At 41.4% G+C, this 11673-nt stretch overlaps 1 long non-coding RNA gene across 1 annotated transcript in view; it reads right to left on the reverse strand.

The window, feature by feature from the left end:
- The window catches only part of LOC129631161 (uncharacterized), a 3973-nt gene extending 406 nt beyond the window's left edge, over positions 1–3567 (reverse strand). Inside the window, exons 1-3 of the long non-coding RNA XR_008703913.1 lie at positions 3429–3567; positions 1265–1460; positions 1–24 (exon numbers count right to left, since the gene is read on the reverse strand). The exon at positions 1–24 is cut by the window's left edge and continues 406 nt beyond it. This is a non-coding gene — a long non-coding RNA (uncharacterized LOC129631161). The remainder of the gene's footprint in view (positions 25–1264; positions 1461–3428) is intronic.
- Between the last annotated feature and the right edge of the window lie 8106 nt (positions 3568–11673).

An 11673-nucleotide genomic window follows, 5' to 3' on the forward strand; every position in this document is an offset into this window, starting at 1 on the left:
AGTTCATTCATTTCTCTTCTGATACTGCAACAAGGAAAAGAGGAAGAATTTAAGATAAACTGGCCAGTGGGAACCTATTTCCATCAAATATACCCATCCACTCATCCATTAATCCGTCCATTTTCCTCAAACTTCCATCAGATTACTTACCCATCTAGTCAGCCTTATATGAAGCAACCTATTCCAAGCAACCCATCCAAAAGAACAGTGGAGACTTATCAGAAAGGACTGAAAATGACATCTGGCAAGAAGGTGAATTGAGAAAGGGAGAGTAAAATTAGTCAGACAATAAATGTTTGGGAGAAAGAGATCAGGCCAGGCAGTAAATTACTCTACCAGTATCAGTGGCAGTGTGCCTGTTGAGGAATTTGTAGGTAGCTATAACTCATTCCAGATTATCCTCCATACAGTGAGAAAGACACAAGAATTCCAGCTCTGTAAGACAACAGACTGGTTCCAAATAGGAAAAGGAGTACGTGAAGGCTGTATATTATCACCCTGCTTATTTAACTTATATGCAGAGTATATCATGAGAAGTGCTGGACTGGAAGAAACACAAGCTGGAATCAAGATTGCTGGGAAAAATATCAATAACCTCAGATATGCAGATGACACCACGCTTATGAAAGAAAGTGAAGAGGAACTCAAAAGCCTCTTGATGAAAATGAAAGAGGAGAGTGAAAAAGTTGGCTTAAAGCTCAACATTCAGAAAACGAAGATCATGGCATCTGGTCCCATCACTTCATGGCAAATAGATGGGGAAACAGTGGAAACAGTGGCTGACTTTATTTTTCTGGGCTCCAAAATCACTGCAGATGGTGACTGCAGCCATGAAATTAAAAGACACTTACTCCTTGGAAGGAAAGTTATGACCAACCTAGATAGCATATTCAAAAGCAGAGACATTACTTTGCCAACAAAGGTTCGTCTAGTCAAGGCTATGGTTTTTCCTGTGGTCATGTATGGATGTGAGAGTTGGACTGTGAAGAAGGCTGAGCACCAAAGAATTGATGCCTTTGAACTGTGGTGTTGGAGAAGACTCTTGAGAGTCCTTTGGACCGCAAGGAAATCCAACCAGTGCATTCTGAAGGAGATCAGCCCTGGGATTTCTTTGGAAGGAATGATGCTAAAGCTGAAACTCCAGTACTTTGGCCACCTCATGCGAGGAGTTGACTCATTAGAAAGGACTCTGATGCTGGGAGGGATTGGGGGCAGGAAGAGAAGGGGACGACAGAGGATGAGATGGCTGGATGACATCACTGACCTGATGGACGTGAGTCTGGGTGAACTCCAGGAGTTGGTGATGGACAGGGAGGCCTGGTGTGCTGTGATTCATGGGGTCGCAAAGAGTCGGACACGACTGAGCGACTGAACTGAACTGAACTGAAGACACCTCTGCCAACACATAGTCTTCCTACTTCTTGTCCAGGAAATACTGATTTCCAGAGACCATACTTTACCTAGGAACAGAACACATCATTAAAATGGACCCCAGACCCATCATAGGAATAATGAGCCTATTGTTAAGCTGGAAGATAGTGCTCAGGCAGTCAATCCCCTTCTAGACATTCCTTGCCTAAAGAGAACTGCTTTGCTCAACTGAGGCATCCTGTTTCCAAAGTCTAGTTGACACAGAGATGTAAAGACCCATCTCTCTATTACACCTGGGGACAACTCTAAAAGGCATGCAGGTTTCAGAGTTCCTTACGAAGCCAACTGAATACTTCTTGAGACCACACTGCACCTGACTTCTCTATCTGCTCCCAATTCTACTCCCTTCTCTATCCTTCCACAGTTGTTAATCCCAAGAATATTCCATAATAAATTCTTACAACATTAATCTTCATCTCAGGCAACTAAGCCTAGAATGAAAATGAAGTCAGACAGGCGAGTTATCCAGGGGAAGCTCAGACGGAGGCAGGTGATCTACTGAGACCCCATAGTCCCATTCTGCCCATGCAGGAAGTGATTCTTGGTTCTCTGAGGCCACCATACTGGAAGCCATACTAGGAAAGAGCTTCACTTATGGCTGATTTGCAAGGAATGACCAAGGCTAGGCTGATCCTACCACATTACTTTACCCAGTGTCTTCAGTTTACTGAGGAGGAAACTCAAGACCATAGGAAATCCACTGATCAGGCAGGACAATGTATCCTGCCTTTGGTTTCATGGTCTTTCAATGTATCTTTTCATTTCTTGGGGAGTAAGTAGGTAGGAGAGTGACTAGTGGGATTACAGGAATATGGGGGAGTCTGAGAATTGAGTGGCACTGAGGTCTCCCTGCTTTTATCAATAGAGGATTAGCAAAGCCAGTTCTCCCTATTGTTGTCTTAAGCTGAGTGACGTAGGAAGTTAGCTATTTTTTCCACATATTTAAGTCATACTCTAACACACACTGTGATCTGCTACCTGCTCATCCATGTAGCCTTGTATCTGTGTATCCATCCTTCCACTTACCGTTTTTCAAGTTGTCTAGATATGAAGGTGGGCAGTGGCTTGAATTAACATCTATCTTTTCTTTTTATCACATTTCCCATATGCTTTTCTCCTCAAAGTTCGTTAGGTTGTTTTATATAAGTTACTGACAGATACTAACAGTATAGAGACTGGATCCAGGGCTTCCAATCCAGAGGTTCTGATACCAGTAAATAAATGTATTAAATCAAAGACAGAAATAGAAATAAGTAGTTTAAAAGAGGAGGGTTTGATTTGTTTAAAATAGTGTAATTTTTTATATACAGATGGAGGTAGAAGATGAGACATATTGTAAGTCATTATTACTTTTGGGATTAAAAATTGTAAACTTTGTTCAGCATCCAGTGTAAGCCAACAATTATTACTGAAGATTCTGAAAATATAATGGTGCTATGAAATATTAAATAGAGAAAGGGAAGATTGGAGGTGAAAAATCAGCTAAGGAGACTGTCAGAATGTTTAGAAAAGAAGCCATGGCAAAAAGAAGCCATGGAAAACTGCAGAGAAGATGGAAAGGGGAGAATGAATATTAAAGGCTGTTGAAATACTGAATTTAATGGAGGTGGAGTGGTTAAGTGAGAAGACTCTGGATTTTGATGTCTGGCAGATAGGGGGTTTATGACATAGGTGTATTACTTTTGGTATAAACTTAACATCTAAATCACATTTTCCTTAAGGGAAGGGTACATATGACCTAATTCATATGTGGGTTCTGGTACTCTGCAAGTGCTAATTCTGAATCTATGGTTTGGAAGGGGAAGTGGTAGGACCACTTCCAGGTTTCTCCCTTAGTTGATTGGGTTTGTGGAGGTGGCTTTTCCTGAAATGAGGAGACTAAGAAGACCAGTGTGTTAGCTCAGGCTGCCCTAATAAAATACCGCAATAGTCTTCAGCAGCTAATTTTGATTTCTCTTGATTGTGGAGGCAAGGCAGTTCTAGATCGAGGTACTTACAGATGCGGTTCTTGGTGAGTTCCCTCTTCTTGGCTTGAAGGTGCTGCTTCCTTGATGTGTCCTTCCTCCCACCAGAGAGAGTGAGAGCTCCAGTCTCTCTTCCTCTTTGTAAATGGCACTAATCACATCATGGGACTCCACTACCCTCATGACCTCATCTAAACCTAATCACTTCCCGGAGGCCCCACCTCTAAATACCACCGCATTGAGGGTTAGGGCTTCAACTGATGAATTGTAGGCAGACGCAGACATTCAGTTCGTAACAGTCAGGATTGAGAAATTGCAATTCAGCTCCAGATAGATTGGTTTAGAGTTGCTCTCACAGTACCCAGATGGAGATTGGGCACGTGTGTATGGATTAGAGAGGCAACAATTTGACTAATGAGACAGATTAAGAAGATGCTCCAAAGAGATAAATGGAACCATGAGAATTGACACCAAGTGTAGAGAGGCAGAATAAAAAGATACGTGTCCCAAATACTGAATGTTGTGAGACAGTAAATATAGTTTGGGAAACTGGATGGGAAGGTGCAAGAAAGGAATATAATGCGTCTTCAGGGATACATTAATAGAACTGACAACATGAATCACGAAGAAACACACAGGTCAGAGAAAGAATGTATAAAAAGAATGATGTGTAAGTGTGTGTGGGAGTATAGAGGTGTGGGGCTACATATTGCGTTTCCAAGAGCTGCCTCACATGGAACACCAGTCCCATGAATTCACTCCCTGAAAGAAAGGTTATGTGGAAGGATACTTAGGAGATTGTTTCAAGCTCTGACAGATTCTTAGAGGTTCATAAAGTAAATCACTTCATTAAAGACTCTTAGAAATTGAGCAGTAAAGCAAGTCATTTTGCTCAGCATTTCAGAAATGTATTTGAATAACAGACTCAGTTAGCATTTTCCTGCTCAAATATCTTTAATCAAATTAGTGTTCTTCAGGACAGAGTTTGGTGAATAGTCACCGCATGATCAAACCTCTCTAAGAGACTGAGAAGAGACCAAAGCATTGGCAGGGACATCAAGGAAAACAATTAGAATGAATTGGTAGGAGGTTCAATGAGACTGTGAGTGATAGAGTTAATGAAAGAGAAGCATGAGAGGCAAATATAGGCTTTTTTAATTGGAGGAATAAAAGGGGGAAAATTTGTAGACATACTGTGCTAAAGTAAATTTTTTGTTTTCACTTTTTACTTTGAAGTAGTCATTGACTAACAGGAAGTTTTAAAGATTGTTTGGGAAGTTCCCACGTATCCTTTGCACAGTTTCCCCCAGTGATGACACCTTCTGTAACTATATGAAACAGTGATACTAGGAAATTGACATTGGTACAAGTCACAGGGCTTATTCAGGTTGTGCTAATTATATGCACTCATTTGTATTAATATATGTTGTTGTTGTTATTTAGTCTTCAAGTTGTGTCCAACTCTTTGGGACCCCATAGACTATAAAGCACCAGGCTCCTCTGCCCAAGGGATTATCCAGGCAAGAATACTGGAGCAGGTTGCCATTTCCTTCTCTAGGGGGTTCCCAAGATCAAACCCCTGTCTCCTGCATGGCAGGTGGTTGCTTTACCACTGAGCCACCGGGGATGCTGGTATGTGTTTATAGTTATATACAATTTTGTCACATGTTAATTTTATTACCACCACCACAATTAAATAAAAAAAAAAAAAGATGAAGAATTGTTCAATCATCACAAGGCTTCTTTTCATCTTTGTGACCACACCCACCAATTCTCCACCACAGTAAGTTCTAGCAACTACTATCTGCTCTCTATCTCTCCAATTCGATTATTTCAAGAATAATATATAAATGGAATTGTACAGTATTTGATGTTTTGAGACTGTCTTATTTTCACTCAGCACAATTACCTTGAGATCCATTCAGTTGGGTGTGGATCAGTAGTTCATGTCTTTTTCATTGCTGCATAGTATTTAGTGGTATAGATGTACCACAGGTAGCTTACCAGTTCACCTGTTGAAGAATATTTGAGTTGTTTAGAAGTTTTGCCTATAGTAAATAAAGCTTCTGTGAACACTTATGTACAGGTCTGTGTGTGAACATCAGTTTTCTTTGCCTTAGTATATATACCAGAGTGAAGTTCATGGGTTACATGATAGCTGCATACTCAGTTTTATAGGAAGCTGCCAAACGCTTTTCCAGAATGGTGGTACTATTTTGCATTCCCATTAGAAATGTGTGAGTGGTTCAGTTGCTCTTCATTGTTGCCAGTATTTGGTGTCTTCTCTACTTTTTATTTGTTGTTTTGATAGACATGTAATGATATTGTGGTTTTAATTTGCATTTCCATAATAGCTAATGATGTTGAGCATCTTTTTATGTATTTATTTGCCATGAATATATCCTCTTTGGTGAAATAGCTTTCCATGTCTTTTGTACATTTTCTAACTGAATACTTTGTTGTTTTTTCTCTCGAGTATCAAGCGTTCTTTTTATATTCTACTAATAGAAATTAATCCTTTGCCAGATATGTGGCTTGCAAATATTTTCTCCTGGCCTGGAGCTCCTCTTTTCTTCCTTTTATCAGAGTTTTCATTGGGCAAATTTAGAAAATCTTGATGAGGTCCAATTTATTGTATTTTCCTTTTGTGGTTCATGCTTTTAATGTCAAGTCTAAAGTTGTTTTGTCTAGCCCTTGATCCTGATGATTTTATCCTGTCTTTATTTTTTTCTACAAATTTTATAGTTTTAAATATTTAAGTTTGCAAGTTATTTTGAGTTAAGTTTTGTGTAAGTTTTGAGTTCAGTTTTAGGTCAAATTTCCTTTTATTTTGCCTATGGATGTCCAGTTGCTCCAGTACCATTTTTTTGAAAAGGCTCTCCTTTTGTGTCTTTGTCAAAAATCAGTTGGGTGTATTTACATGGGTCTATATCTAGGTTCTCTATTCTGTCCATTGCTCTGTGTCTTTCCCTCTGCCAATACCACACTGTCTCAGTTACTGAATCTATATAGTAACCCTTAACATCAGATAGAGTGACTCCTTTGTTCTTCTTTTTCAAAATACTTTACTTGTTCTCATCCTTTGCTTTTTTCATATAAACATTAGAATAAGTTTCTCTATGTCTACAAAGAAATCGTGCTGGGATTTTGATAGGAATTTCATAAGCAGAACTTAGGGATAAATTTGGAGAGGACTGACCTCTTCGCTGTGTTGACTCTTCAAGGGAATACTTTTAAATATTGTGTTTTGAATAGGGAATTTTCAGCAATTTCAGGGTAAGGAATTAAAAAGGGGTAATGCATCATGTTGAAGTGGAGTCATTGAGGAAAAAGAGAGTTGAAGATCAGGGCTCAGAAAATAAGGCTTGACTACAAACCACAGATCCCCAAACCAACATAAACTGGAGGAAAGAGAACCCCAGAGAGTTCTTCAGTGATGAGCAGTGAGAAGGAGGAAGCCACACCCCTAACCTTAAATCTAGTTCTCTAGATCAAAGGGTGACATAAATCCATCTGGAAGACTGCATCCAGTTTTCACCTCCAGCCCAGCAAGAAGAGGAGATGAGAATTACTCTGGGGACCCATAGCATCTCTGAGAGAGAGAATGGTACAGGGGAAGAGAGGAAACCACAGGGAGGCCTCCTAATGGAGGAATGAAAGCTTTGGGTGTGGCCTCAGGACCGGCTCTGTATCCCTTCTCTTCTGGGATTCTGTCTGAAGCCCTTCCTCTCTGATGCAGGTTGGCACCATCTATCCAGCTGTCTTTCCTGCCCAAGTTGATCTGCACCCAGTGCTGAGTGATCAAGTGTCTGACATGACCTCTCCTCAGTCTTGTACATGTTTTTCCTATGTCACAGTTTCCATCTAAACTAACCCAGTCCTGCCCTACACAAGCTGCTTGGCTTGTTGCCTAAATTATTGATAGCTGGATAAGAATACCTTCGTTCATTAGAGTAACGGGCTGAAGAGTTGTGCCTGTCATGGCTGAAATAGGGAGATACTGACGCAACATACAACGGGCCCTCTGTAGCCACAGGTTCTGCATTAGCATATTCAACCAACTGAAGATCAAAACGTCCAGAAATCTCCAAAAAGTAGAACTTGAATTTTCCATACACAAGCAGCTATTAACATAGCATTTACATTGTATTTATGGCTATTTACATGGTGTTTCCATTGTATTAGGTATCATGAGTAACCTAGAGATGATTTAAAGGATACACGAGGATGTGTCTAGGTTATTTGATATTTTATATAAGGGATTTAAGCATCTGCAGATAGGAGCAGGAAATGGTAACCCACTCCAGTATTCTTGCTTAGAGAATCCTGTGAACAGAAGAGCCTTGTGGGCTGCTGTCCATGGGGTTGAACAAAGTCGGACATGACTGAAGTGACTTAGCATGCATACATGCATTGGAGAAGGAAATGGCAACCCACTCCAGTGTTCTTGCCTGGAGAATCCCGTGGACAGAGGAGCCTGGTGGGCTGCTGTCCATGGGGTTGCATAGAGTTGGACACGACTGAAGCGGCTTAGCATGCATGCATGCATTGGAGAAGGACATGGCAACCCACTCCAGTGTTCTTGCCTGGAGAATCCCATGGACAGAGGAGCATGGTGGGCTGCTGTCCATGAGGTCGCACAGAGTTGGACACGACTGAAGCGACTTAGCAGCAGCAGCAGATTCAGGGTGCAGGGGGTGGGGGGTGGTTCAGGAAACAATCCCCTGCAGATACTCAAGGACAACTTTTTGGTGAAAATACGTACTTTTATTGTTTTGTTGTTTGTTTTTTCTTTTACACCCTCTGCTCTATTTATATGTGAGTCAAAACCCCCATGAAATTAAAAGATGCTTGCTCTTTGGGAGGAAAGCTGTGACAAACGTAGACAGTATATTAAAAAGCAGAGATACAACTTTGCCAACAAAGGTTCATCTAGTTAAAGCTATGGTTTTTCCAATAGTTATATGTGGATGTGAGAGGTGAACCATAAAAAAGACTGAGCACCAAAGAATTGATGCTTTCAAACTGTGATGTTAGAGAAGACTCTTGAGAGTCCCTTGGACAACAAGGAGATCAAACCAGTCAATCCTAAAAGAGATTAGTCCTCAATATTCATTGGAAGAACTGATGCTGAAGCTAAAGCTCTATTACTTTGGCCAACTGATGCAAAGCACTGACTCATTGGAAAAGACCCTGATGCTGGGAAAGATTGAGGGCAAGAGGAGAAGGGGGAGACAGAGAATGAGATGGTTGGATAGCATCACAGGATCAACAGACATGAGTCTGAGCAATCTCCAGGAGATAGTGAAAAACCGGGAAGCCTGGCAGTTCGTGGGGTCCATGGGGTTGCAAAGAGTCGGTCACAACTAAGTGACTGAACAAGAACAAAATGCAACATCACATACTTGGAATGGATCCAGTAGATCACCTTCTGATCTGGAAAAAGTTACAGATCCTGACAGCAAGCTTAGGGCCTTTTGTTTTAGACCAAATAAAAATTACTTAGAAGCAAGTCCTGAAATCCTCAAAAAGGACCAGTGGGGAAAGAAAAAAGGGCAGCGCTGGAGGGATTTTCCACTTCTGCCAGTCATCCCAAAAGCCCACCCCACCTCAGCCACTGAGGGACCATAGGCATCCTTGGCTTGGGTCTCCCCGGTCCTCTGCTCCCTCCCAGACTCACTCCTGTCCCAGCATTCTTCCCTCAGAGCACCTCTCACAGGGCAGGGTCATAGACTGTGGCTTTCAGACCTTAGTCTCCAAAGAGCTTCCGAAGCAGCTGGAAGATCTCATGTGGATGGTGAATGTTCACACTGAAACCCACGGGGGGAAAAAAAATAAATAAAATGAAAGCATGGGAGAAAAAGGGTCAGCAAAAATAAACATCTTCCCTGGAAGACATCCCACAGCTGTGTGCTGATGCAGCACGGTGCCAAGAGTTGGGAGCTTCCAAAATGTGTAGTTCTGGGTAGGAAGGAGAAAAGTCAGCCTCTGCCCATGTGTCCCCACACCCGCACAGTGGCCACAACCCAGAGGTCAGAGAGGACTTCCCTAGGCATTGAGATTTGTTGAAGGAACTCCTTTCAAAGATGGGGCATCACTAAAGCAAGTCTGTGGTTTGGCCATGGAAGCCGGAATTGGACAGTGTGATGGGGTTTTAGGTCAGGAAAGTGTGTATCTGAATCATGGTTCTACTACAACTTACTGATGACTGTGGTCAAATCACATGACCTCTTAAATCCTCAATATCCCAGCCTCTGAAATAGGGTGTCATAAAGTAACTGTGATGTTATCTTGACAAGATAAGAGATTCTGGATATGAACAACTGGATAGTGTCTGTCCCATCCCAGACCCAGATGATGATCTTGTTGTCATAGTTCAGTCCTCAGCGTTCAGTCGTCTCCTGCCACTTTGTATCACGTAAATGTTCACAGAAGAGCAGGCTTATTTCCAATGGATGTTTATAGGCATTATTAACGAAGACAGGGAGGGACACCTGGTATCTGGCAGGAAACCAGATAAAAACACTTGCCATTTAAAGTTTGCAAATAAATCTCTGTGGGATAATAACAATGATAATAATAATTATGTTGTTGTCAGTAGCAAGGTGGTACTTCACAATACTTGTCATACTGCCCAGAACTTTCATTTTCAAAGAGAGATTATCAGAATAGATTTGCCAATAGTGATTATAATGTACTTAGAAACAAGCCAGCTTCTGCCTCAGTGATTCCATCGACAGCTCCCTAGAATGTGTCTTTGTACTTCACCTTGAAAAGACGGATGGCATCCAAGGATGACAAGCATAGCCTATGCATACCTTCAGCCCTACCCATCCTAATGTAGGGACAATTTGCAGCTTGGCATTACTCTGGAAATTAAGATTCCCCCACCATAAAAGGGGGAATAAGTTGATCTCTGACATTCAGGAATCATTAAGAAGAATCTTAAATCTTAGAAGAGGTGAAATTTAAGAGAACTAGGCAAGTAAGGTACAAGAACTACCAGACTAAGGGTTTCCCAGGTGGTGCTAGTGGTAAAGAACCCGTTTGCCAATGCAGGAGACATAAGAGATTCAGGTTGGATCCCAGGGAACATCCCCTGGAGGAGGGCATGGCAACCCACTTCAGAATTGTTGCCTGGACAAAATCCCGTGGACAGAGGAGCCTGGCAGTCTACAGTCCACGGGGTCGCAAAGAACTGGACACAACTGAGCACTGCCAGACTGAAAGGTCTCAGAGGTGGGAAGTGGTGGGGAATTATGACTGGTGACTCCAAGTGAGATTCATAGGGATATGATTCTAATAAACCAGTCCTGTAAGGGCGAGTCATTTTGGAAGGTCTTTAACCCAGACAGTGGGGCTCAGAGTAACACTGTGAGCCTGGTATTGGACCCATAGCGTAAATGGAAATGTCTCCTCTCACATCTCTATTTTCTAACTAGGGTTTAAAGGTATCAGCCTTTTAGGCAATGAGAACAAACACCATGAGCTCAGGTAGGGATGCAGAGACATCCCTTGTGGATCTGCTACTTCCTTCAAAGGTTAAATGAAATTGACAATTTAACACATATTCTTCAAGACTTACAATACAGTCTAAAACTTAAGAACTATCTAAGGCATTAAAATTCCTGGGGTTATCTTGATTCTACACTATCAGAGTGATGTTGGGCAAACAACCTCGTCTTCCTGTATCAAGTTCCTCAGCTGTAATATGGGCTAATACTGCAACCCCTAAATGATTCTGTGAATAGTCAATGAATGAATTAATCAATCCAGACAAGGACCAAGGAGGCATTCAATAAATTATATAGACGAAAGGCATGTGAAAGGCATCTTCCCATGTGAGTATGTAGATGACCCCATTTTTAACACCACTTCAGGGACTTCCCTCGTTGTCCAGTGTCTAGGACTTTGTGCTCCCAGTCAGGGGGTTGGGGTTTGATCCCTGGTGCAGGAACTAGATCCCACATGCCACAGCTAAAGATTCCTCATGCCACAGTGAGGATCGAAGCTCCCGTGTGCAGCAACTAAGACCCAGTGCAGCCAACTAAATAAATATTAAGAAAATAAACTCTCGGGCCTCAAAATTTTAAAAAATAAAATCACTTCAAAATATTATATTTTATGGAGGGAGCATGGTTATTGATTCAGTCTTATAATAATGGATATTACTATAGCTTTTATTTTTGTCTTTCCAATCAGTGCTAAAATAATCACTCATGTACTCATATCCTTATACCTTTAAGAAAATATTTCTGATTAATTCCTCAAAGTGTAG

This window comes from Bubalus kerabau, chromosome 17 (assembly GCF_029407905.1).
Source record: "Bubalus kerabau isolate K-KA32 ecotype Philippines breed swamp buffalo chromosome 17, PCC_UOA_SB_1v2, whole genome shotgun sequence".
In the NCBI taxonomy this organism is placed as follows: Eukaryota; Metazoa; Chordata; class Mammalia; order Artiodactyla; family Bovidae; genus Bubalus; species Bubalus kerabau.